At 40.6% G+C, this 25,898-nt stretch overlaps 1 non-coding gene across 1 annotated transcript; it reads left to right on the forward strand.

Moving 5' to 3' along the window:
- The first annotated feature begins 4,384 nt into the window (after positions 1-4,384).
- LOC127108764 (small nucleolar RNA R71) lies at positions 4,385-4,491 on the forward strand. The gene has a single exon (XR_007796277.1). It is a non-coding gene; the product is annotated as a small nucleolar RNA R71 (small nucleolar RNA).
- Positions 4,492-25,898: the final 21,407 nt, after the last annotated feature.

Raw genomic sequence — 25,898 nt, forward strand, 5'->3', positions numbered from 1 at the left:
CCTTATGCTCTAATTCGAATGGTAAGTGACATGATTTTCCATAAACTAGTTGGTAAGGAGTAGTTCCTATAGGGGTTTTGAAAGCGGTTCTATAGGCCCATAATGCTTCTTGAAGCTTCTAAGACCAGTCTCTCCTAGAAATAGAAACAATTTTCTCTAGGATTTGTTTTATCTCCCTATTAGATACTTCTACTTGGCCACTAGTCTGTGGGTGGTACGGTGTTGCTACTCTATGCCTAACTCCATATTTTCTTAAAATTTTGTCAAATATTCTCGATATAAAGTGTGGTCCTCCATCGCTTATGACTAAACGTGGTGTTCCAAATCTAGAGAATATATAGTTTTTAAATAATTTGATTACTACCCTAGTGTCATTTGTGGGTGCAGCTATAGCTTCAATCCACTTAGACACATAGTCTACAACTACTAAGATATACCTGTTTCCTAAGGATGGTGGAAAAGGTCCCATGAAATCTATACCCCATACGTCAAAGAGTTCTACTTCCTGAATGTTTCTTAGAGGCATTTCATCATGTCTTGAAATGTTTCCAGTGTGTTGGCATCTATCACATTTGACAATGCAAGCATAGACATCACGCCACATGGTAGGCCAAAATAGGCCAGCTTGAAAAATCTTGGCGTATGTCTTAGAGGTGCTCGCATGTCCACCATAGGGTGCAGAATGACAATGCTCGATAATACTATTTACCTCTTCTTCTGGAACGCAACGGCGAAAAATGCCATCTTTACCCCTTTTGAAAAGGAGCGGTTTGTCCCAATAGAAGTTTCTCACATCGTGGAAGAATTTCTTCTTGCGGTGGTAGTCAAGATCAGGGGGTACTATATCAGCAGCTAGGTAATTAACGAAATCTGCATACCAGGGTACGTTACTTATTGCTAAGGAATTTTGGGGGTGCTCATAAGGATCTAGGTTATTATCTTCAATGGTTTCTACTCTAGCGATCAGTCTATCATAGGCGAAATCATCATTTATGGGTACTAGTTCAGGTTTTAGATGTTCTAGCCTAGAAAGGTGATCAGCTACTACATTTTCAGTGCCTTTTTTATCTCTTATGTCTAAATCAAACTCTTGTAGTAATAGAATCCATCGGAGTAACCTGGGCTTGGCATCTTTTTTACTTAATAGGTAACGAATGGCAGCATGATCGGTGTAAACAATAAATTTTTTCTCCTACTAGATAATATCTAAATTTGTCTATAGCGAAAACTACAGCGAGTAATTCTTTTTCAGTTGTTGCGTAGTTAAGTTGGGCAGCATCTAGGGTTCTACTGGCATAATAAATGGCATGTAATTTTTTTATCTTTCCTTTGTCCTAGAATGGCTCCACCTGCATAATCACTAGCATCGCACATTATCTCAAAAGGTTCCGACCAATCGGGCGGTTTCATAATGGGTGCAGATACTAATGCTTGCTTTAAAATATTAAATGCGTCATTACATTTTTTATCGAAAATGAATTCAACATCTTTCATTAAAAGTCTGGTTAAAGGTTTAGTTATTTTGGAGAAGTCCTTAATAAAACGCCGGTAGAATCCAGCGTGTCCAAGAAAGCTTCGGACTTCTCTGATGGTTTTTGGTGGTTTTAGGTTTTCTATAACTTCTATTTTAGCTTTATCTACCTCTATACCTTTTTCGGAGACTATATGTCCTAAAACTATTCCTTCGGTCACCATGAAATGACATTTTTCCCAGTTTAGCACAAGGTTCACCTCCACGCATCTCTCCAGGATTTTCTCAAGGTTAGCAAGGCAATCGTGGAAATCAAATCCGCAAACCGAGAAATCGTCCATAAAGACTTCCATGATCCCATCTAGGTAATCTGCGAAGATTGACATCATGCAGCGTTGGAAAGTAGCTGGGGCATTACAGAGGCCGAACGACATTCGTCTGTAGGCAAAAGTTCCATAAGGGCATGTAAAGGTAGCTTTTTCTTGATCTTCGGGGTGGATAGGTATTTGGAAGAATCCAGAGTATCCATCTAGATAGCAGAAGTAAGAGTGTCTGGCTAGACGCTCCAACATCTGGTCTATAAATGGTAAAGGGAAATGATCCTTCCTAGTTGCTTTATTTAATTTTCTATAATCTATACACATCCGTCATCCTCCTTCTAAACGTTTTGCTACATGTTCGCCTTTATCGTTTTGCACGACTGTGATGCCTCCCTTTTTAGGTACTACATGCACAGGGCTCACCCACTTACTATCCGAGATCTGGTAGATGATACCTGCCTCATGTAACTTAAGAACTTCCTTTTTAACAACATCACTCATTATAGGGTTTATTCTTCTCTGATGTTCCCTAGAGGGTTTTGAATCTTCTTCAAGCGAAATCCGATGCATGCATACGGATGGGCTTATACCTTTCAGGTCAGAGATATTATATCCTAAGGCTGAGGGATATCTTCGTAAAACGTCTAAAAGTTGGTTCGTTTCCTCTTGGCTCAAGGTAGCACTAATTATAACTGGACGGTTCATCTTTTCATCGAGGAACTCGTATCTCAGGTTCTTAGGCAGTTCCTTAAGTTCTAAGGTTGGTTTCTTAGGGCACGACATAGGATCTGGGGTAAGGGATAAACATTCGTAAAGGTTATCATCGATGTAAGGTTCTTTAAAGTCATCATCTTCCTTTATGGGGGTTGATGGTAACTTAATTGTGTTTATAATTTCTTTTTGTTCGAATTCTCTAACACATTCATCAATGATATCTAAGGCATAACACGAGTCTCCCATCACAGGTGCCATAAGAAATTTCGAAAGTATAAATTCTATTTTCTCGTCGCCTACCTCAAATGTCAACTTTCCTTTCTTGACATCTATTATGGCTCCTGCAGTCGATAAGAATGGTCTACCTAGAAGGATTGGTATATCATTGTCCTCTTTGATGTCCATGACAACAAAATCAATAGGGATAAATAACTGACCTATCCTAACAGGGACATCTTCTAAAATGCCTATCGGATATTTAACAGATCTATCGGCTAACTGAAGTGACATCTTAGTGGGCTGTAATTCTCCTAAGTTTAACCTCTCACAAACCGCTAAAGGCATTAAGCTTACACTAGCTTCTAAGTCTAGAAAAGCTTTTTCGATGACATGATTACCCAAAAGGAAAGGAATGGAGAAATTTCCAGGATCTTTATCTTTCTTTACTAATTTGTCCTCGGAAATAGCATTACATTCCAAAGGCTTCGGATTGTCAAGTCTACGTTTGTTGGTAAGGATGTCTTTGAGAAACTTTGCATAAGAAGGTATTTGGGTGATGGCTTCTGTGAAAGGGATTTCTACATGAAGTTTTTCTATAACTTTAATAAATTTTTGATACTGTTTATTGATCTGGGTTTATTTGAGTCTTTGCGGATATGCTATAGGTGGTTTATATGGCGGGGGTGGTACATAAGTTTTATCTTTAGGTTCTTCTCCTTTATCTCGACCTTCCTGGTTTTCAGGTTCCTCTGGTTCCTTTACTTCGTCTGTGGGTTTGGTACATTCCTTAGAAGTTTCGGGTTCACTCACTCTAGGGTTTGGTGGCTCACCATAAGCGTTCCCACTTCGTAGGGTAATGGCATTGGCTTATCCTCTCGGATTTTATTGAGGTTGTCCAGGGAATTGTCCTCCAGGAGTAGTCTGAGGGGCTTGGTTTAAAGCTACTTGAGAGATCTGGGTTTCAAGCATTTTGGTATGAGTAACTTTTTGGTCAACCTTGGTTCCTAACTGAGTAATCAATTCGTTAACATGAATGTTTTGGTTCATGAACTCCTTGTTTTGTTGGGTTTGAGCGGTGATAAAATTTTCCATAATTTTCTCAAGGCTCGGCTTTGGTGGCACAGGTTGCATAAGTTGATTTGATCTAGGGGCTTGATAACTAGGTCTCAGAGGTGCGTTATTTTGAATAGGGTTATTGTTTTTATAGGAGAAGTTCGGGTGATTCCTCCATCCAGGGTTATAGGTATTCGAATATGGGTTCCCTTGGGTGTAGTTCACTTGCTCAGAGTGGGTTTCGTTTAATAGACTGCATTCTGCAGATTGGTGTCCTTTGGTTCCACATATCTCACAATCCGACGAAACTGCGGCTACAGTATTCGGGTTTATGCACATATGCTCGACCTTGAGGGCTAATGCGTCCATTTTAGCTTGCATCATGTCTATAGAGCTTAGTTCATGCACTTCTCCTTGGGCTTCCTTCTTCTCAACTGTCGCTCGTTCGACTCCCCATGATTGACGGTTTTGAGCCATATCTTCGATGAGGGCACTAGCTTCAGGATAAGGTTTGTTCATCAGAGCACCGCCTACGGCAGCGTCGATGGTCATCTTTGTGTTGTAATGAAGTCCATTATAGAAGGTTTGAATGATTAACCAATTTTCTAAACCATGATGTGGGCATGCTCGTAACAACTCTTTATATCTCTCCCAAGCTTCGAACAGCGATTCTCCTTGGTTTTGGGTAAATCTAGTTATATGGTTTCGAAGAACGGAGGTTTTACTCGGGGGAAAATATCTAGCAAGAAAAACTCTCCTAAGGTTATCCCAAGTCGTAATGGAATTGGGTGGAAGGGAATCTAACCATGATAGGGCTTTATCTCTGAGGGAAAAAGGGAATAATCTTAAACGTATTGCCCCAGGAGAAGCTCCATTGGTTTTAAAAGTGTCTGCTAATTGAAGAAATATTTTTAAATGCTGGTTAGGGTTCTCGGTAGCGAGACCCGCGAATTGTCTCTGTTGTACTAGTTGCAACAGGGATGGTTTAAGTTCAAAATTATTAGCTGGTATGGTTGGGTTTACTATACTAGAACTAGGTTCTTCGTTAGATGGTTGAGAGAAATCTTTAAGAGGTATTTGGTTTTGATCTTCGGCCATAGCTCTCTTAATTCTATGAAAGAATAAACGTGCGCGAGCGTAATGTTCAGGTTCCGCCAGAGGATATACTAAGCTTAAACTTCCGGTGCTGCGAGTCCTTCGCATTGACCGGCGGGAAATAGCCTATGTCTAAACGATATAACAACAGGAAAATGAAATTTGACGAAATTGGTCCCCAGCAACGGCGCCAAAAACTTGATGCATGCTTTTCGCAACTATACGAACGCGTCAGAGTAATATAAAAGATTATCGAATCCACAGAGACCAAGTGTCAATCTATCGTTATATGTTGTTATGGTGTTTATGAAAGGCAATCAAAATAGGTGTTTTTGGTGTGTGCAATGAAAAGTAAAGTGTTGAATAAAGATTAATTAATAAAGACAGGGTCGAATGTAAATCACGTAATTAATTGATAATCCAAGTACTTGCTAATAGAGCTACTTATGGGCAGTGTTTCCTACTTTGAAAATAACTAATTTAACAGGAACTGTCGCTTTCGCGTATTCAGAACCGAGTTGTACTCCCTAATCAAACCCTCTTATTGTCACTTATAAAAAGGCACGCATTGCGTTAGAGTATTAAACCTATTTTTAAGAAATATAGTATCTTAACTAAGTTGAAAAGTATTATAACCTGGATTTCTTAACCAAAAGAGGTTCTTACGAACCAGACTCTAAAATTATAAACACGTCCGAAAATAGTTTTAAAATCTCTTTTCTTCTTAATGTTAAAATCTCCTAATGAACTAAACAAAGCGCTTTCGCTGTTTTTGAAATAGTTAAAAACAATTAAGTTTAAATAGACATTGGACGGCTTTCGATCTTACCCAACGGAATTGAAGTGCGGGAAAACTTAAGTTGAAAGTTAAAATAGCCCTTAAGTGTTTCTACGAACAATTGTACGAATTATCGGTTCAATTATGATCCTTACATTCTAACCTTATAAATTTAGCTAGACATGCTAAAGTAAAAGTGCATTAAAATAAATAAAAGTAGTGCGAGTGCGGAAAGTAAATAATTTAAAGCGAGTGCAAGGAAATAAATAAAGTAAAGCGAGTGCGAGAAATAAATAAAGTAAAAGCGAGTGCGGGAAATAAATAAAATAAAAGCGAGTGCGGGAAATAAATAAAGTAAAGGCGAGTAATAAAAACCTGCTCCAATCGGAGGGCTGAGTAAATTGCAATGCGCAAAAGAAAATGGCGGCAGGATTAACTTCCTTCCAAAGTGCTCCAAACTCGATTACAGACTCTATCACATACTTGATTACACAATTGTGGTAACACTCCAATGCGAAGCGATTACCACTTTATAAAACTGAATATATGCCTAAGTGAAACAAATTTGCTTCTGAGTTTTCCTCTGTTCTAAGTTTGGATGATTGTAAAAGTGAATTCGCATTTCTATTTATAGGAAAGTAAAAAGATGGAAATAACTTGGATGCCCTTCAACTTGAAAATAGGAGGGAACCGTTTTTCCTCTTGTGGCGCCCGCCACAAGGCCATGGCGCCCGCCACAAGCATAATATGGGGCGCCTTAGTGGAAGTAGTGGGAAAACGTGGGAGTTGATGGAAGTTGAATTTGACACGTCATGGCTTGGTCTGTGGCGCCCGCCATTGGGTAGGTCATAAGAACAAAATGCTGAATTTTAGGGTTTTTAGCCTTTTTCGCCCCTTTTCTCGATCGGGGCTCTGATTAAAGTAAAATCCTGAAAACAAAGAAAAACATAACAATAACACAACAAAATGATAATAAAACAACTAGAATGCTGTAGGAGAATTTCCATCCAAGGCGCAGCGGAATTTAAAAATTTCTCCATTTAGTGATCCTTACGAATGAGCATGATCAGTGATAGAATCGTTACCTCTTGTGGCAATTCAAACCTTTGGTGCATATCTCTGATAATGATCAAAACCTTTGATATAGATCCACGGGGCGATCACGAACGTTGAACGATGACAACGTCTCTACTCAGTCCACACGAACAGATTCCTTTAATCGCAGTGCTAGCTGTTATGAATGAAGGCTTTGAGTGAGAGAAAGAGGGAAACAAAATTCCAAGTCTCTACTTGAATTTCTGTCTGAGTGGAGTGGAGTTGAGTGACAATGCTTCTACCCAAGGGGTTCTATTTATAGAACCACTTGTGTGGGCTTCAAGCCAAAAAGCCCACCTAAGTGTATTTTGGCCCATATCTTATAATATGCCCAAAATCACTTAAGTATTTGGTACCTTACCATATTTCGTCTCCCACTTAAGTGCACCGTACCTTACGGTGTTCCTTAGTTACTCTATCTCTTATCAATCCGTCCTTTGTGTGTGACCCTATAGGTTTTCGCGACGTTGGCAATTATATTAAATCACGCATTTAACATAATAAACAGTGAGCGGTATCTAGCAACACATCACTGCTACCCAAGTCACGAAAATGTCATGTGATTTGACAAAACCTCCTGTGATAATAATTATGTGTATAATTACCCCTTTGCCCTTATGTCTATATTGAACACAAGGTATAGACCGTGTTACCCTTGTCCAGTTCAATATTGGGCCCATAGACATTTATCCTGTTACGCAGGATTGGCAAATTCCATCTAGGACACTCATGTCCCTCAGCATGCTTCGTGGAGTACCCATCAACTGTCTTTATGGTTATCCAGTTACGGATAACGTTGGATCAGCAATAAAGCACTCGACTTTACATCTAGGATCCATAGTGGTTTCAGGTCGAAGAGTGGTATACACTATTATCACCATGAGAATAACTTATGACACTTTACATAACTTTCTATATAGTATTCTCATAGCGGGTCAATCCGGTATAAATATTACTCCTAATGTTCATACCTATGTTTAAGACTTGATAACTCTTTATCCATGATCCATGAGATGTGATCATCAGTCTACAAACATAATAGTCTTAATGCTTTAATGTTATCCCACTTCACATTAAAGCTCGACTACGGATACTTTAAGAACAATGCCCTTATGTTTAATGTGTTCTCATGATTAAGTCACACTTAATACATTAAACGGACTATCTATTCTAGGGACTTTATTAATCAACCATAATAAAGAAAATGCCTTTTATTATTAATAAATAATTCGATACAAGTACCAAAAGTATTGGCCTCTAGGGCTTACACAAACAATCTCCCACTAGCACTAGAGCCAATCAGGCATACCCCGTATGCCCATTGATCTAGTATGGCCATCATGCTTCTGCTGCGCAAGAGGCTTTGTCAGTGGGTTAGCAACATTGTCAAGTGTAGGTACTTTACATATTTTCACACAACGTCTAAGTATGTGTTTGGATCGTTGGTGAGATCTAGGATCCTTAGCTTGTGCGATAACAACATTGTTATCATAATAGAGACCAATGGGATCCACAATGCTAGGGACTATGCCAAGTTTATTGATCCAAACAGCTTCCTTTGCTGCACTTAAGGCAACAATATACTCGGCCTCAGTTGTAGAATCAGCAACTGCATCTTGCGTTGAACTTTTCAAGCTCACAGTGCCACCATTTAAGCAAAACACATAACCAGATTGGAATCATTCATATTAAAGCGTCTCAGCACTTTGTCTATGTATGTACTCTGACTTAGGCCAAGCAGTTTTGTGATCTATCTCTATAGATTCTGATTCCTAATATATAGGCTGCTTCACCTAGGTCCTTCATAGAAAAGCATTTCCCCAACCAAGACTTTACTTGTTGCAGGGTAGGGATATCGATTCCAATGAGTAATATGTCATCTACATATAACACCAGGAATACGATCATGCTCCCACTAACCTTCTTGTAGACACAAGTCTCATCTTCGTTCTTGATGAATCCATACAGTTTTACTGTTTCATCAAAATGAAGATTCCATGAGTAGGTCACAGGCTCATCTTGATCCATGAGTAATACATCACCTTGATCAGATATCCATATATCTCAGGTAGGTGACGTATCCTGCCTGACCTACGCTGGTCTTGTTCTATTTGAGCAGGTTGCTCTTACACAACTACTTGTGTTTCCTGCTCTAATTCCTCCATAGGTGTATCGATGTATTGTGATTCTTGAATTTCTTCAAGCTCTACTTTCCTCCCACTGGTTCCTTTGGAATTAAAATCCTTTTCTAGGAAAACTCCAGTTCGAGCGACAAACACTTTGCCCTCCGAAGGATCGTAGAAGTAATATCCTCTTGTTTCTTTAGGATACCCCCACAAATAAGCATTGGTCAGATTTGGGCTTAAGCTTAGTTGAAATTTGTCGTTTCACATAAACTTCGCAACCCCAAATCTTCATGTAAGACATATGTGGTCTCTTACCACTCCATATCTCATATGGTGTCTTTTCAACCTTTTGGATGGAACACGGTTAAGTGTGTAAGCTGATGTCAATGGTGTATGTCCTCAAAAGGAGTTTGGAAGATTGGTGTGACTCATCATGGATCGGACCATGTCCAACAGGGTTCGATTTCTTCTCTCAGATACACCCTTCCATTGGGATGTTCCAGGAGGAGTAAGTTGGGATAGGATCCCACACTATTTCAGATGGTCATCAAACTCTAGGATTAAACACTCATCACTTCGATCTGATCGAAGAGTTTTAATATTCTTACCTAGTTGGTTTTAACTCATTAGGTTTCACCCTTTTGTATTAATGTTATTAATAGGCATTTCAAGATCAAGGACATATAGTCCATTGTTCATTTGTGCAGTAGCATAGAATATATCATTCAAAATAAATTGAGCAACAATTGTTCTTTATTATAAATGAAAAACCAAACTTGTCCAAACAAGGAATGGAAATAATATTCCTGCTAATTGCAGGTACATAATAACAGTTCTCTAACTGAATTATTAAACCACTAGGTAAAGTCAATACAAAAGTTCCTACGGCTAAAGCAACAACCTTTGCTCCATACCCAACTCGTAGGTCGACTTCATCTTTTACCAAATCTCTACTCCTTTTTAGTTCCTGCACATTTGTACAAATGTGAGAAATGCATCCAGTATCTAATACCCATGATGCAGAAGTAAATAAATTAATAACAAAAATACCTGAAGTTGAAGTCTCTACTCCATTCTTCTTATCTTCCAGGTATTTTGGGCAGTTCCTCTTCCAGTGTCCGGTCTTACCGCAATGGAAGCAGGTGCCTTCTTTTGCTATGCCTCCACTAGGCTTCAAAGCAGCAGTGGATCTAGGATTGGCAACTTCCTTCCCCTTCCCCTTATCACTCTGCTTAGTGGGCCTTTTGTTCTGTCTCTTTCCATTTCCGATCATCAGAATGGACTTCCCTTTTGACTTCAGATTCTGCTCGGCAGTTCTTAACATGGCGAGCAGTTCAGTAAGAGATTTGTCCATATCAATCATATTGAAATTTAGGACAAATTGACTGAAACTATCTGGCAACGATTGCAAGATCAAATCAGTTGCAAGTTCCTTTTCGAGGGGAAAACCCAATCTCTCAAGGTTTTCCACATACCCAATCATCTTGAGTACATGGGGACCTACAGGGGCCCCCTCAGCTAACTTGCTTTGAAAAAGGGCTTTTGAAACTTCAAACCTCTCATACCTTGCTTGCTCTTGATAGAGCAACTTCAGGTGTTCGATCATATCGAACGCTGACATGTTCTCATGTTGCTTTTGCAATTCTGAGTTCATGGTAGCTAGCATGAGACAAGCAGTTTAATTAGCATCATCGACATGCTTCTTATAAGCATCTCTTTCTGCCTTAGGTGCAGAACTAGGAGGTTCCTCTTCAGGAACAGGTGTCTCCAAGACATACAGCTTTTTATCATGTTTGAGGACAATCCTCAGGTTTCGGTGCCAATCCAGGAAACTTGTCCCAGACAATTTTTCCTTATCAAGGATTGATCGCAGGATGTTGTTAGAGGTGTTTGCTGTCATGGTAATCTACATAAGGATTAATGAAAATATAAGTATCACTGACATATTCAATTAGGCCTTTAATTAAATATGCTCCCACTATTTTACTCAAAACAAATGACCCTCATCATTTGATTCGGAAAATCCCGTTGGAAGATTTTCTAGTGGGTCGAGATCCATATTTCACTTCGTTCTAAGTCCGCGTAGGCGGATTACACAAAACTAGGTTATTTTAGGTAGGAACTCCTTCCAATTGTATCTCATACAACTCTCGAAAATTTCAGTTGGGTGAATAACTCCTTATTCTAATCCATCATATGGATTATTCCCAACTCTTGCTTCTAAACATATATATAATCTTATTATAATTTGTTTAGTTAAGTTTGACCCATTGTTTTAACAGTTGGATATTACAATTATCCCATCGCACCTTACTAATATATAGATCATGCACCTCGGGTAGGCGAAACCTACATTATCCATTACTAGTCTTGATGAGTGTTAAAACTTGGAAAGCATAAACTTAGTATTTATTTTGAGGGAATTGCAATTTTTCTGATCTCACCGGCTTGTTTATCATATAAACCGTCTCTGACATGCATCAACATACATTCACATGCATCAACATACAAAATGAAACAGTTATGGCCCCTAGCGCAATTGTTCTCCCATGCCAATGAGAGAACCTAAGCTAACCTACGACGATCTAAGCTTCTCCAAGCAAGATCTTCAAGGTTGTCCTCCTTTGGCACTGACTTCTTTGCTTTCTTCATATCATTACATTACATGAAAGAAACTCGTTTTACATACGAGGGAGTGAGATGAGAAAAGAAGTTACATTTGGGAGATTAAGAGAGAGGCACGACTCGCAGGTCGTATTTTTAAAAAACCCAAAACAAAACAAAGGAAAACTAAGGCCATAACCGATCACCACAAGACAATAATAAACACTTTATTATTATTATTATTAATTCCTTTAATTAATTCAAATCAAATTAAATTTTGACGACCGATCATCACATTTTAATGAACAATTCATTTAAAATCGATGTCGCTTTTCGTATCAACACTTGACACATTTAAAGCACTGAGTTAGTCGAACGGGTGAAAATTTCCTTGCGTTAACCGGTTAACCATATGCGTTAACCGGTTAACACTGTTTGAAATCCAAAAAAAAATGTTTTCTACCTTGCGTTAACCGGTTAACCAAATGCGTTAACCGGTTAACACTGTTTGAAAATGTCTTGGAAAACTGTTTTCCGCCTTGCGTTAACCGGTTAACCAAATGCGTTAACCGGTCAACACTATTTGAAAACTTAAAAATTTTAATTTCGCATTGCGTTAACCGATTAACCATATGCGTTAACCGGTTAACACTGTTCCAAAAAGTGTTTAGAAAGCACAACTCTTGTGCAGTCAAACCCCAATCGCATAACTCTCTGACAACACAACCCTTGTGCCGTCACTAACCCTGATGCACCAATTTCAGACCGTCAAACACATCTCGATTGTTAATTCAGTATGATTGATCAATACGTCATTGCTTCACCATACTAATGTCGGACCAAGAAGCAAACGACCATTGATCGCTCAAAGGAAAACAATCATTGAGGGTTTGAATGAACGAAACGAGAACACTATATCATATATAATGTATTTTGCATCAGGATTACATATATCACATATATGTAACTTGATCGATCTCAATTTAACCTTTGATTCATTCTGTCTTTAATCATATTATTACAGAACAAAAACAGTTATCAGATTCATGGTTTCGTAAGTGGCTCTGATACCACTGTAGGAGAATTGCCATCCAAGGCGCAGCGGAATTTAAAAATTTCTCCATTTAGTGATCCTTACGAATGGGCATGATCAGTGATAGAATCGTTACCTCTTGTGGCGATTCAAACCTTTGGTGCAGATCTCTGATAATGATCAAAACCTTTGATACAGATCCACGGGGCGATCACGAACGTTGAACGATGACAACGTCTCTACTCAGTCCACACGAACGGATTCTCGCAGTGCTAGCTGTTATGAATGAAGGCTTTGAGTGAGAGAAAGAGGGAAACAAAATTCCAAGTCTCTACTTGAATTTCTGTCTGAGTGGAGTGGAGTTGAGTGACAATGCTTCTACCCAAGGGGTTCTATTTATAGAACCACTTGTGTGGGCTTCAAGCCAAAAAGCCCACTTAAGTGTATTTTGGCCCATATCTTATAATATGCCCAAAATCACTTAAGTATTTGGTACCTTACCATATTTCGTCTCCCACTTAAGTGCACCGTACCTTACGATGTTCCTTAGTTATTCTATCTCTTATCAATCCGTCCTTTGTGTGTGACCCTATAGGTTTTCGCGACGTTGGCAATTATATTAAATCACACATTTAACATAATAAATAGTGAGCGGTATCTAGCAACACATCACTGCTACCCAATGTAGCACCTCAAATTTGCACCTCCCTTTTGTACATTCATTTTCATGATTAGGTCATTAACATAACATAGCTCATTGCATAGCATTGCATTGCCCTTTGCCCAAGTGCAAGTTCATCAGACAAGATTAGGTCAAGATGATCAGGAGAATCAGTCAATCAAGCAAGCAAGTGCATTCCTATTGAAACAAAGCCCTATGGTTGGTTCATCAAGTTCACATGACCTAGGGATCATTTTGAAGTGATTTGACCAAAGATTGGATGTTCAGAAGTCATCAGTCAAGCTGAATTGCATCTGAAACCCTAGAAAGTCAACTGTGGTCAACTGTGCCAGAAATCAAGGATTTGAAGGTGAGAGTTGGTTTGAAAGGCTTCATTCATGTCCATACAAGTCTCATTTGACATTTCAAAGATCAAGATTGAAGAATTTGAGGTTAGATGAAAAGTTTCCAAAAAGAAGTAAGTGACCTGTAATTTCAAACTGCCAAAAATGGAAAGTTCTTCTCCTCAAATTTACATCATCATACATGCTTCAAATGGATTTTTGTCTAACATGAAAGTTGAAGATCTTGCTCTCATCTTTCCAAAAAGTCCAAGAACACTCATTTCTCATGTGCGGTTGGCAAGTTATGATCAAATCCTTTTCAAGAAAAGTTGAACTTCAAAGTGGCATAACTCTTGAACCATTTGGCCAAATTGGGTGATTCTTTTTTGAGCAAACCACATTTGACATGTACTATCATAATCCATCATCACATTTCATCAAAAATCATCACATCAAAAGTCCATTTTTCAAGTGTTCATTTTGCGTTTTGGTGGGAAAAAAGGCCATTTTGAAAAATACATACAATTTTCACTCCAAATCACTTCCAACAGCTGCAAAATAGGAATTTGGACTTGCTTCAACTGATATTTCACTGTTCCATTGGTTCTAATTGAAAAAGGGCATTTTGGCCAATTTAGCATAAAACTCCATTTCCTTTAATCACTTTCATTTTGCTAATCATGCTTAACAATTGGATTAGGAAGAGGAGTATATATGCTTAATTGTAACAGAAATCAGATTAACATCAATCACAATTTCAGATCTAACAGAAAATTCATCCAAATTCTCTCAAATTGGTTCAAGCTTTTTCTCATTTTTTCATCAAATTGCATCATTCTTCTTGCTTCCTTTTGTACGAATTATCATTTGCAGGGGATATTGAAGAACTGTTGAACAAGATCGTGGCCAAATCCATGTTGAATCATCATTGTTGAAGCTTGAAGATTCTTAGGACAGTTGGAAATTCCTTCGAGCTGGAGCATCATTGAGGTGAAACCTTGCTTCCATCAATCTTCTACATCATCAATCAGCATCTGTTTCATTAATTGGCACCTTGAAACGAGCAAAATCAACAGCTGCATCTCCAAGAGGTAAGAATTCAAACCTTCTAATTCTCCAAATTGTGATATGGCTTTGATAGATCTCTTATTGGTGAGCACAATGCAAGTTGAATCGTGTGTTTCCATTAGGTTTTGAGTGAGATATTGGAATTTGAAGTTTGGATGCTAAATCTTATTTCGCTCGATCTGTTCACATGAGTAGGAATTAGGATGAATTATGTTTGAATTGTTGTTGTACATGATGAGACGATTGCAACGGTATATCATTTGTTGATTTTGGTAACAACTTGTTCATCATCTGGAAAATCCTGATGAACATGAAGAACGCATGATGAACTTGTCCAGAAAACCATTCCAAGTCGTGTTTGATCTGATTAGCCTGGCCTTTGTATGAGTTTGGTAGTTTCCGCGCCATGAAGCTAATAGGAATAGGCCACCTCACTTAGTGAAACGCAGCGTTTCACTAAGTGGCGCTGAATTTTGAATTGAGACACGGTTCGATTCCGTGTAGCGCCATTACCTTGCTTTTCTTTTTCTTCCATTATTCACATGTTCACCATGCTTCATGCTACATTTTTTTATTTTCTTTCCACAATCAAAAATCAATATCTCACTCAATTTTAATTCAAATTTCATGGTTCTTTTTGTGGAATGATCGTCATCATGTCCTTGATTTTCTGGTGATTTTTAATAATATTGTGCACGGGTAGATTTTGAAAATGCTTAGGGTTTGCTTTGACATGTCATTTTGTGCACCATGCTCACTCTTTTGATCATAAAATCTTGATGCCTAATAAGAAATTCTTGAAATTTTACATGTGTGTTCTGGACTCATTCCTGGTCATTTTGGTATGTGGTGTATGATTTTTGAGTTCCTGGATTGAGAGATATGACATGATCATTAGAGGTGTGATAATTTGTGTCACACCATTTCTTGTGCAACTTCATGATTTTTGATACCATGCCATATGATCTTGAAATGAATTGAATTTTTGCATATTGGATCTTCTGGATGTTAACTTTGAATTTGAATTTTTCTGGAATTTTTGAATCCATTTCCCATTTGATTGGAATTTTCTTTGTTGTTTAGTCATTTGTGAATCTTTTGTGAGACATGTTTTTATTTGATTTGTGAAATTCTGGTTATTAATTGGATTAACTTGAAATTTGGCATGTGTATTATAGACATCTTGAGGTTTGCCATGGCTTTGGTCCCATTCATTTAACATGCTTGGTCTCTGTTTTATGATTGCTTGAAGTGGATGCATGTTTTGATGCTTTGTATGAGCTTGTATGAATTTGTGTTGACTTTTTGAATTTCATTGACTTGCTTCCCTTGGTCCAAATGAGCTGAAATTTGGTGTGTAGGTCATGCTGTGAATGCTGTTTGGTCATGAATTTTTTCGTGATTTATTGAAATGTGTGTGAGTTGATTTTAGTTGAGCCATTCTGTTTGGTCCTTTGAGGTTCTAAATTGCATGTTTGGCACTCTTTTCCTTATGAAATGATCTTGGTTGATGATATGAATGTGAAACCACTTGGATTGGATTCTTAATTGATTGATCTTGATTTTGGATAAGTTTCATGTTCTGTTTTGACTTTTTGATCTCATTTTGACCCTAGTCTTGTACTAGTGGTTTGTGCTCTCACATTTGAGCTTTGTTTCAGGTTTAAAGCACAATTTGCCTATGCTTGATGATGTGCACTCAATTGGAGTTGGCTTATAGCTTGTTTATGACTAACTTTGAGTTTATTTTGTAGGTTTTGAAACTTGTGTTTGTGCCATGTGGCTTGCACCTTTGTGCATTGACTGTTGTTTGACTATATAGTTAACTGTTGACCATTGTCTGTTTGCTATTGTTTGAGCTGAGTACTGATTATATTGGATTGATTTCAGGTACCTTAGTTGCTATAGTTCCTTTGTGAACTTGATTGTGCTTTTCTTGCTAGCTTGAGCACTGAGGTATAATGATCTCTTCTCCATGTAGTCTGGAAGACCTGGCCTGTAACTTGGCCAGGCACCTGTCTGAAGTCCTCCTTAAGAGGCAATGTTTGTGCTTGTTTATTTTTGTCCCCAAGCAGGAAAAGACCTTTGTTAAGGCAATTGGCAGACACAAGAGATGTGTAGTCCACCTCCTGCTATTCTGTTGAGTCGTCCCTTGGCTCACATCACATGTTGATGCCTTGTGGACACTAACCCAAGATCAGTTGAGTCAGTGTCATAAGTGTAGAAGGGTTCCCACTTTCTGGACCCACACTTCATTGTCTGAAGCTCTCCCTGACCAGGGATAAGAGCTGTGAAGTCTAATCTTCACTCACCTTTCATCTGGCTTCACCTTGGCTCTCAATGTCAAGGTTAAGAGCTAACATTACCCTTCCAATTGGCTTGCTCTTGCAGCCTCACCTTTTGTTTGAGCCCCACTTGGTGTGTGTATAGTGTGTGCTATTTGTGATTGTTTGCTTTGCTATTGCCTGTGCTTTAGGATTAGCTTGCTTCCTGTGCAAGTTAGATAGCAACCTTGACTTAGGGATGATTATGCATGATAACATCTAGGCTCGAGTTAGTCTCCCTAGTTGTGTCTCCCTCTGTTATCTGGTTAGGCTAGCCTTGTGTCCCTTCGTAGGGTAACTACGTCGCCCTGATCCTCATACCAGATGAGGTACGTAGGCAGGAGATGAGCTGATCTCTCCGGGCGCCCTTTTGTTTTGTCTTTGTGTGTGTCAGGAGATGGATGTAAGCCCATCGATTGGCATTCCATATCCTCTTGTTGTGTGCTTGGAAGCTAATATAAGTCCAGCGATTGGCATTCGGGTTCCAGTGTGGGTGTGTTTGGTTCGGAAGCTGATATAAGTCCATCGATTGGCATTCGGGTTCCATGTTTGCCTGTGTTTGTGTAGTTTTGTTTGCGTGCGTTAGCCGAGCTACGAATGCTCTGATTCTTCTTCGTCCAAGAAGATACGTATGCATAGGATGCGACATCCTTACGAGCATGTGTTTTCCCCAGTCCGAACTACTTTGACTCTGATGTCTATGCTTGATAGACTAAGTAGGCCCAGGATGCGATATCCTGCCGAGTCAGTCTTGTATGTTTTCTTGTGTCTCTTTCAGCCAGTGTGTTTGTTTGCGAGTAGTGTTTTAGCAACCATTTTCCTTCCTATTGTGCGTGGATCCTGTCGAGTACGACGGATGCGTAGGGGTGCTAATACCTTCCCTTCGCATAACCGACTCCCGATCCCATTCTCTTTGGTCGCGAGACCATGCTTTTTCCAGGTTTACTTCGAGCGTTTCCTTTCCCTCTTTTGGGATAAATAACGCACGGTGGCGGCTCTGTTGTTCTTGTTTCCCGCCGGTTTTTCGCGTAATGCGACAGCTGGCGACTCTGCTGGGGAAGTCTAGAGAAGTTGACCTCTTGCTGGTCCATCTTCCCTAAGCGAGTCAGTCCTAGCGCTCTCTAGGTTAAGGTTTTGGTTGCTGTTTGCTGTTATTTATTGCGTTCATTGTTTATTGTTTGCATTTATGTGTGCATTAATGTTTGCATTCATTCATATTCATCTGCTGGTTGTGCTGTGCTCTCTGTTTGGGGTGGGAGTTACTCGAGGTAAAAGGCCCAATACCCAGGCTATGAGTGAAATCTAGGAAACCTAGGAATAGAGTGATTCATGGGAAGCGGGTGGTATGCGCCACTTAGCGGAACATTGATATCACGAGCAGTTCAGACCCTGGTGGGATATTATCGTTACATACTTCGGGTGTGTATATGATGATATTCTGCGAAAGGTTATTTATGCTGCGTTTCTCTCGCCCTTACCCTGGCCTAGATGACACCCGTGAGTGGGGAGGGATGATCATTATTACAGGTACAGTTGGTGACTCTTGGTACTGATGGTGACTGTGAATTATGGACATTTATTTCTGGGACGCCGGAGTTCTGTTCGTGGTTTATCAGCGGGTTTCGTTTATTTCGGATCCCCGGGTTGAATTTGAGAGTACCTGTTCAGAGGATCTGGCTGTCATCCGTTCAGTGGATGTTCTTGTGATGATAGTGATGTAATCTCCAGTTCTGTTTATTTCGGAACTCCCCAAGTCGGATTTATGGTGACTTGGTTCCTCAGATTGGTTTCAGGTGACAGTATCAGTTGACTTTGGGTTTCAGATGGATTTGTGATACCAGAATTCAAGCCGAAGCTCTGATCCTGTGCCTTGAGATGCACAGCCTGACCAGTCATGTTCGCATCATTTGCATCATAGCATGTTTATTTTTCAAAAAAAAAATAATAATGCATGAAAAAACCGAAAAAAGTTAACTCGCATACGCATATCCTTTATCAGGATCATTCATGATAAAATAGCATCCGCATCCATATCATGCATATCATGCACATAGCATCCTTGCATTACAGACATGTTTGGAGAGACTTCTCACCTTGGTTCCTGACTGAGACAGGATTGCTGACCGTCGACCGCATCGTTACTCAACGAGACTCAATCAACAGAGAAGCATGGATCAGGTTCAGACCGAGTTGGCTGAGATGAGGGCGAACATGGCCCAGTTCATGGCAATGATGCAAGGGGTTGCGCAGGGACAGGAGGAGCTTAGAGCCCTGGTTCAGAGACAGGAGACTGTGATTCAGACGTCCAACCGTGCTTCGCCTGTTGTTGCACCTGCCCATGCCCATGAGACTATCAATGTTGCTGCTCCCACTAACGACTATGTCGTCGGGGATGAGTTAAGAGGAATAAGAATTAATGGACAACCTCTTGCTGCAGAGACTGTCAATGTTAGAGCTACCCGGGCTCCAGTTCGTCATCCAGCTCCTATTGTCGACAGGCAGGAAGACATGTTCACTCTCCTCAGTGAGGATGATGAAGTTGTGAGAACTGAAGAGAGGAATCGGAAAGTGGATGCCCTTGCTGAGAAAGTCCGTGCCATGGAGTGTCAGAACTCTCTGGGGTTCGATGTGACCGATATGGGTCTGGTGGATGGACTGAGGATCCCTTACAAATTCAAGGCGCCGTCCTTCGACAAATACAACGGCACTTCCTGTCCTCACACCCACGTGCAGGCATATTATCAGAAAGATCTCAGCATACACTGATGATGAAAAGATGTGGATGTACTTTTTCCAAGACAGTTTATCTGGAGCGTCTTTGGACTGGTACATGGATCTGAAGAAAGAATCAGTCAGAAGCTGGAAAGATCTGGGTGAGGCCTTCTTGAGGCAATACAAGCACAATATGGACATGGCGCCAAGCCGAACCCAACTGCAGAGCTTGTGTCAGAAGACTGGTGAAAGCTTCAAAGAGTATGCCCAGAGGTGGCGGGAGCTAGCCGCGAGAGTGCAACCTCCGATGTTGGAGAGAGAACTGACTGACATGTTCATCGGGACCTTGCAAGGTGTGTTCATGGACCGCATGGGGAGTTTCCTGTTCAGTAGCTTTTCTGATGTTGTTGTCTGTGGAGAGAGAACTGAGAGTCTCATCAAAGCAGGAAAGATTCAAGATCCTGGCTCTTCAAGTTTTTCGAATTCTAAGAAGACACACTCTAGGGCACCCAAAAGGGGAGAGAGTGAAACGAATGCTGTGCACCGTCGAAGGAGTGCAAACAAAGGACAATATCTTCAGGCTGCTGCTGTGACTATTCCAGCGCCTCAACAACAGTAGAGAAGACCAACTCAGTAATATCAGCATCAACAACAGCGTCCTCAGCAGCAGGCTTACCAGCCTCACAATGATAATCAAGCCAGTACAAGTAATGAGAGGAAGAGGATCATTTTTGACCCGATTCCTATGTCATACACAGAGTTGTATCCCTCTTTGATAGAGCAGAACTTGATTACTCCCAGAGACCCGCCGGCTATACCTGTCAACCCTCGGTGGTGGTATAGGCCTGATCAGCATTGCGTGTATCATCCGGGTGCTCCTGGTCACGATGTGGAAAGCTGCTTTCAGTTTAAGAATAAGGTGCAGGACCTTGTCAGATCAGGAATTCTGAGCTTCGAGGACTTAGGTCCCAGGGTTAATCAAGCTTGAAGATAACAAGTCCCGGGCTGGCGTTGACTTGTCTTCTGAGATCTTCAACAAAGAGGGTTGTTCAAAAACAAGAAGTTGCTGGTGCAAAGGATTCTGACACTTGTCATCCCTGGTGGGATCTATCACAATTGGGTCACTGTGGGCGTTCCTACAGTTGTTCATAAGTCAGAGTAATAATCACTTTGTTTAAAAACCCTTCTCCCATGCCAAAAGGAGAAGTGATGACATTGTTGGCAACATTTTGTGCAATGATATTTTCATTCAAATAAAAGCATGTTAAAACATTTGTTTTTTCCATTTGTTTTCCCTTTTCGCTTTTTGAATGAAATTGGTGATCATAAAAAACCCTAAAAACAAGAATAAAAGCAATCTTTTCATCTGCATAACGATTATCTTGTTTGATTTCCAAAAAGCTTTTTATACTCAAAATCATTATGCAGGTTGTTCCTTAAACCCATTGAACATAATGATCCAACGTTATCTCCCAATTTTGAATTCCCTATATTCAAAGCGGAAGAAGATGATGTTGAAGGGATTCCTGACGAGATTTCCCGACTTCTTGAGCAAGAAAAGAAGATCACTCAGCTGCATCTCGAGAATCAGCAGAACAGCTAACTGGGGCATCAAAAGAAAGAAAGAAAAAACAAAAAAAAGGAAAAAGAGGAGGGTGCAAAATCCAAGGAAAAAGAAATCAAAAGAAAGAAAAAGAAAGAAAGAAACAAAAGAAAAATAGCACCCTTAAGTCCCAAGTTGGCTGATGCTGAACGGATTCAGAGTCGCTACGACCAAGTGAATCCGATCGAAAAGAAGAGATTAACTGCCATGTGTCATGGTCAGTCACATCAGCGGAGAGTGAAAAAAGAGCATTCGACAAGAAGGTCAAGCCTCGTGTGTTCCGAGAAGGTGACCTCGTGCTCGAGGAAGTCTTGTCTTTCGCGCTCGATTCCAGGGGCAAGTGAACCCCAAGCTATGAATGTCCATATGTTGTCAAGAGAGCCTTTTCAGGCAGTGCTTTGACACTTACAACAATGGATGAAGGATTTCACTCGTCCTGTGAATTCCGATGCAGTCAAGAAATACTTAAATTAAAAAAAAGCAAAACAACTCGCTAAGTCGAACACCCCAAAGGGCGACTTAGGCAAAAAGGAGCGTCTCGGAGGATTGAAAACCTGAAAGGGAGATCCAGGCAAAAGTTAGAGACATTGAAAAAATTTGCATCCCGCTAGATTGAGCACCTCACACTGGGGCAATCTAGGCAAAAATTAGGGATTTGGCAAGTAACTGCATCTTGACAAGACTGTGCTCTATATCTGTCATCCGTCAGGGATTCTCAATTCGTCGTCGACTGAAGCTCCGGATACATCGAAATTCGGAATGATAGAGGAAAGGTCATTATGTTCAATGTAGCCCTCTCCAATATATATCACTGATTTCAAACTTGTACAGATCTATGGAGTCTCGCCATTTGCAGACTACCATTCCATCACATCAGTTTGAGCTTTTATCCAATTATTTGCACTCTTAGTTGTTTCAACTCAACAAATGTTTTGCATGTTTTAATTGATAAAGTATCATTGTTTTAAAAATAAACAAATTTTTCAAAAATTGTTCTTAAACAAAGTGAACATTCACAATGATGGAAGGATACTTAGGAGACCCGCAGTGCTCTCCCAAGGGTGGTATGATTACCAACAGGTAAGACATTTGTTCATATCTCGAGCATAATTGTATCTTTTTCCTGTAGAACCTCTTATGGTTTCTCCTCAGCGAGGTTGCTCAGTGCAGTTTTGGTTGAAGTTGTTCATCTTCATGTCCCCGGCAGTGCAACATTCTTCCTCCAAGTCCCTGTTAGCCCTATTGTGGGGCATTTCCAGTAGAGGGTTGTTTGAACCCTATCGTGGGGCATCCCCAGCAAGGTTGCTGTTGAAATACTATTGTGGGGCAGTTCCCCAAGCAGAGTGTTTACTGAAGACTTCAACTTTCGTCTCTCCAGCAGAGAAGCCTTCTCCTTTCCCCGGTATGGGTGCTTGTCTTTGGAAGATTCGGTACTTGGTGGATAGACATCCCAGTACTCCGTCATTTCCCTCGGATAGATTCCTCAACAGATTTGCTGGCATGATGAACTTTATCAATGCCTGTCTGTCCTCACCAGAGATCTGGTTGATTCTTGGTATCTCTATTCTCCAGCATGAGTGAGAAGTCGGTGCTCCCCTGGCAGAGTTTTCCTCAAGCAGATTTCTTCAAGCGGAGTCTCCCCACCGAGTTAGAGTATTTGATCTTTGGGCTCCCCAGCGGAGTTTTCATCATTTGCATTTTGCATATAGTAATCATTGCATCCTCAAATTGCGTAGCATTTCCATTCAATATGGAGCATTATGCCATAGAAAAATTCAAACATATGCATTCATGTGTTACCCACCAGACCGTATCCCCGGCAGAGGCGGATTTTCGTTCAACATCTGTACGGCACATTTGCTACAGTTGCTCCTGACAGCATTCAGGATTGATACCCCCCAGAGAGGTTTATTTCCTCATCCGTTGGTGAAAGGAAAAACAGATCTCCCTAGTAGATCCTCCCCTAGCAGGTGGGTATGTCTGATCTCTCCATATAGAGTCGACCCCTTAAGCAGAAAATGTCTGTCATTTCCTTCTGCGCTCCCCACTGAGTTTTATCCTCGTGGATGATGGTTGTTTCCGTTCCCTCCCCACACCTAATGGGATGGGTTTTCCCTATTGAGCTCTTTCCTCATTAGGATGAGTCTTGATTCAGTCTGCCTTTTTGGATCGATCCTGAATTGGCTTCCTATTGGCTGTCTCCTGTGCCTCCCTGTGGTATAAATGAATAAGTTGCTCACTAACCGACACTCATTCATCTTATCCTCAGCAGAATTTGGTGGCCTCTGCCTACAAACCAGCAGTTGTAAGTCCTACCTTTGCGGTCTTCTACCTACTAACCGGTAGATGTGAATCCTCTTTCCTCCCCTTTGTGGAGTCAACCCTTGTGCTCATCCTAGTGATGACGGTTACTGTTCCGTGGTTTTCTACCTACTAACCGGTAGATGTAATCCCCTCTTTATGGTTATCATTATCCAGTTCGGTATTGATATTCCTTCCTCCTTTTGGGTAGTTGCTCCGAGTAAGCCACTTTATCCCCAATAGGTCTTCTTGCATTCACCATTTGCCGGTAATGTTTGCAGTTTCCCTTTTTGATTGGTCATCTTTGCATACCTAGTCCTAGTATCCCGATGCCTTTTCTGATGTCGGTCGATTTATCCTTTATCAACCTACAACCTGGTTAGGATAATCTTCCACGCGAGTGTATTATCTACGTTTTGACGGCTATAGATAATATATCTCATGCGCTCTTTGGTCCGTCTTTTGATTGTTTTCACCATTAGAGTAAGATTCGTATTCCTTTGTTCGAAATCGAATGTCCATCCTTTAACAAGTTTGCCTTTGCTCTCTTCAGGATGATGTCGGTCGATTTATCCATCTAACAACCTCAACCTGGTTAGGATAATCTTCCATGCGAGTGTATTATCTACGTTTTGACGGCTATAGATAATATATCTCATGCGCTCTTTGGTCAGTCTTTTGATTGTTTTCACCATCAGAGTAAGATTCGTATTCCTTTGTTCGGAATCGAATGTCCATCCTTTAACAAGATTGCTTTGGTCGCTCTCTTCAGGATGTTGAATGTTTTGGAATACACGCCAATTCATGATTTCGGTCGATCTATCCATCTAACAACCTCACCCCGGTTATGGATAATCTTCCTTGCGAGTGTATTATCTACGTTTTGACGGCTATAGATAATATATCTCATGCGCTCTTGGGTCGAAGTCGTCCTCCCCAGTCGAGTAAGATTCGTATTCCTTGTGGAATCGAATGTCCATCCTTTAACAAGTTTTCCTTTGCTCTCTTCAGGATGATGTCGGTCGATTTATCCTTTAACAACCTACAACCTGGTTAGGATAATCTTCCATGCGAGTGTATTATCTATGTTTTGACGGCTATAGATAATATATCTCATGCGCTCTTGGGTCGAAGTCGTCCTCCCCAGTCGAGTAAGATTCGTATTCCTTGTGGAATCGAATGTCCATCCTTTAACAAGTTTGCCTTTGCTCTCTTCAGGATGATGTCGGTCGATTTATCCATCTAACAACCTCAACCCGGTTATGGATAATCTTCCATGCGAGTATATTATCTATGTTTTGACTGCTATAGATGATATATCTCATGCACTCTTTGGTCAATCTTTTGATTGTTTTCCCCAACTGAGTAAGATTCGTATTCCTGGTGGAATCGAATGTCCATCCTTTAACAAAACTTCTTTTCTAGCCCTCTTCAGGATGATGAGTGTTTTGGAACACAAACCAATTCACGTTTTGGTCGGCCACCTTTTTCATGCCAACAACCCGACATCCTTGGTGTTCCTTCCTGTCTGCTCCCTGTCGTGACCTTGATCCCCAGTGAGTTCCTCCTCTCCGTTGGTGTCGATAAACGTCGAGTTTTTCCCAATCATCTGTTGATGATTTGGTTGTATTTCTTCCCCCCCAGAGTTACCTCTCCGTTGGTTTCGATAAACGTCGAGTTTTTCCCGATCGTCTGTTGGCGTTTGTTGGTGATATATTCCCCCATGCAGAGTTACCTCTCCGTTGGTCTCGGAACGTTGAGTTTTTCTCATTCGTCCGTTGACGTCTGATTGTGTATCCTATGCCCCAGTCATTCGTTAATGTTTGGTTGCTTCCCAGCCAGAATCCCAGTAGGGTCGTCGGTTGACGTCCTATTCAGTTTCCGGTTGTTATTTCCCTTCCTTAGCGAAGTGGTCTCTCCTTCTCCGTTGGTGTCGATAAACGTCGAGTTTCTCCCTTTCGTCCGTTGACGTCTGGTCGAGTCTTCCCAGTTCATCCGTCGTCCGTTGATGTCTGGTCTCCTTCTCCTTTGGTGTCGATAAATGTCGAGCTTCTCCCTTTCGTCTGCTGACGTCTGGTCGAGTCTTTCCCAGTTCATCCGTCGTCCGTTGATGTCTGGTTACCTCTCCGTTGGTCTTGGTAAACGTCGAGTTTTTCCTGGTCGTCCCCAGTAGAGTTACCTCTCCGTTGGCTTCGGTAAACGTCGAGTTTTTCCCCCTATTGTCCGCTGACATGTGGTTGTATTTCTTCCAGTCATTCATTAGTGTCTCGTTACCTCTCCGTTGGTCTCGATAAACGTTGAGTATTTCCTAGTTGTCCGTTTGCATCTAGTTGTGATTTCTGTTCCCATTCATCGTCTTGAGATGTCTGGAGGTGGT

Source organism: Lathyrus oleraceus, chromosome 7 (assembly GCF_024323335.1).
Source record: "Lathyrus oleraceus cultivar Zhongwan6 chromosome 7, CAAS_Psat_ZW6_1.0, whole genome shotgun sequence".
NCBI lineage: Eukaryota > Viridiplantae > Streptophyta > Magnoliopsida > Fabales > Fabaceae > Lathyrus > Lathyrus oleraceus.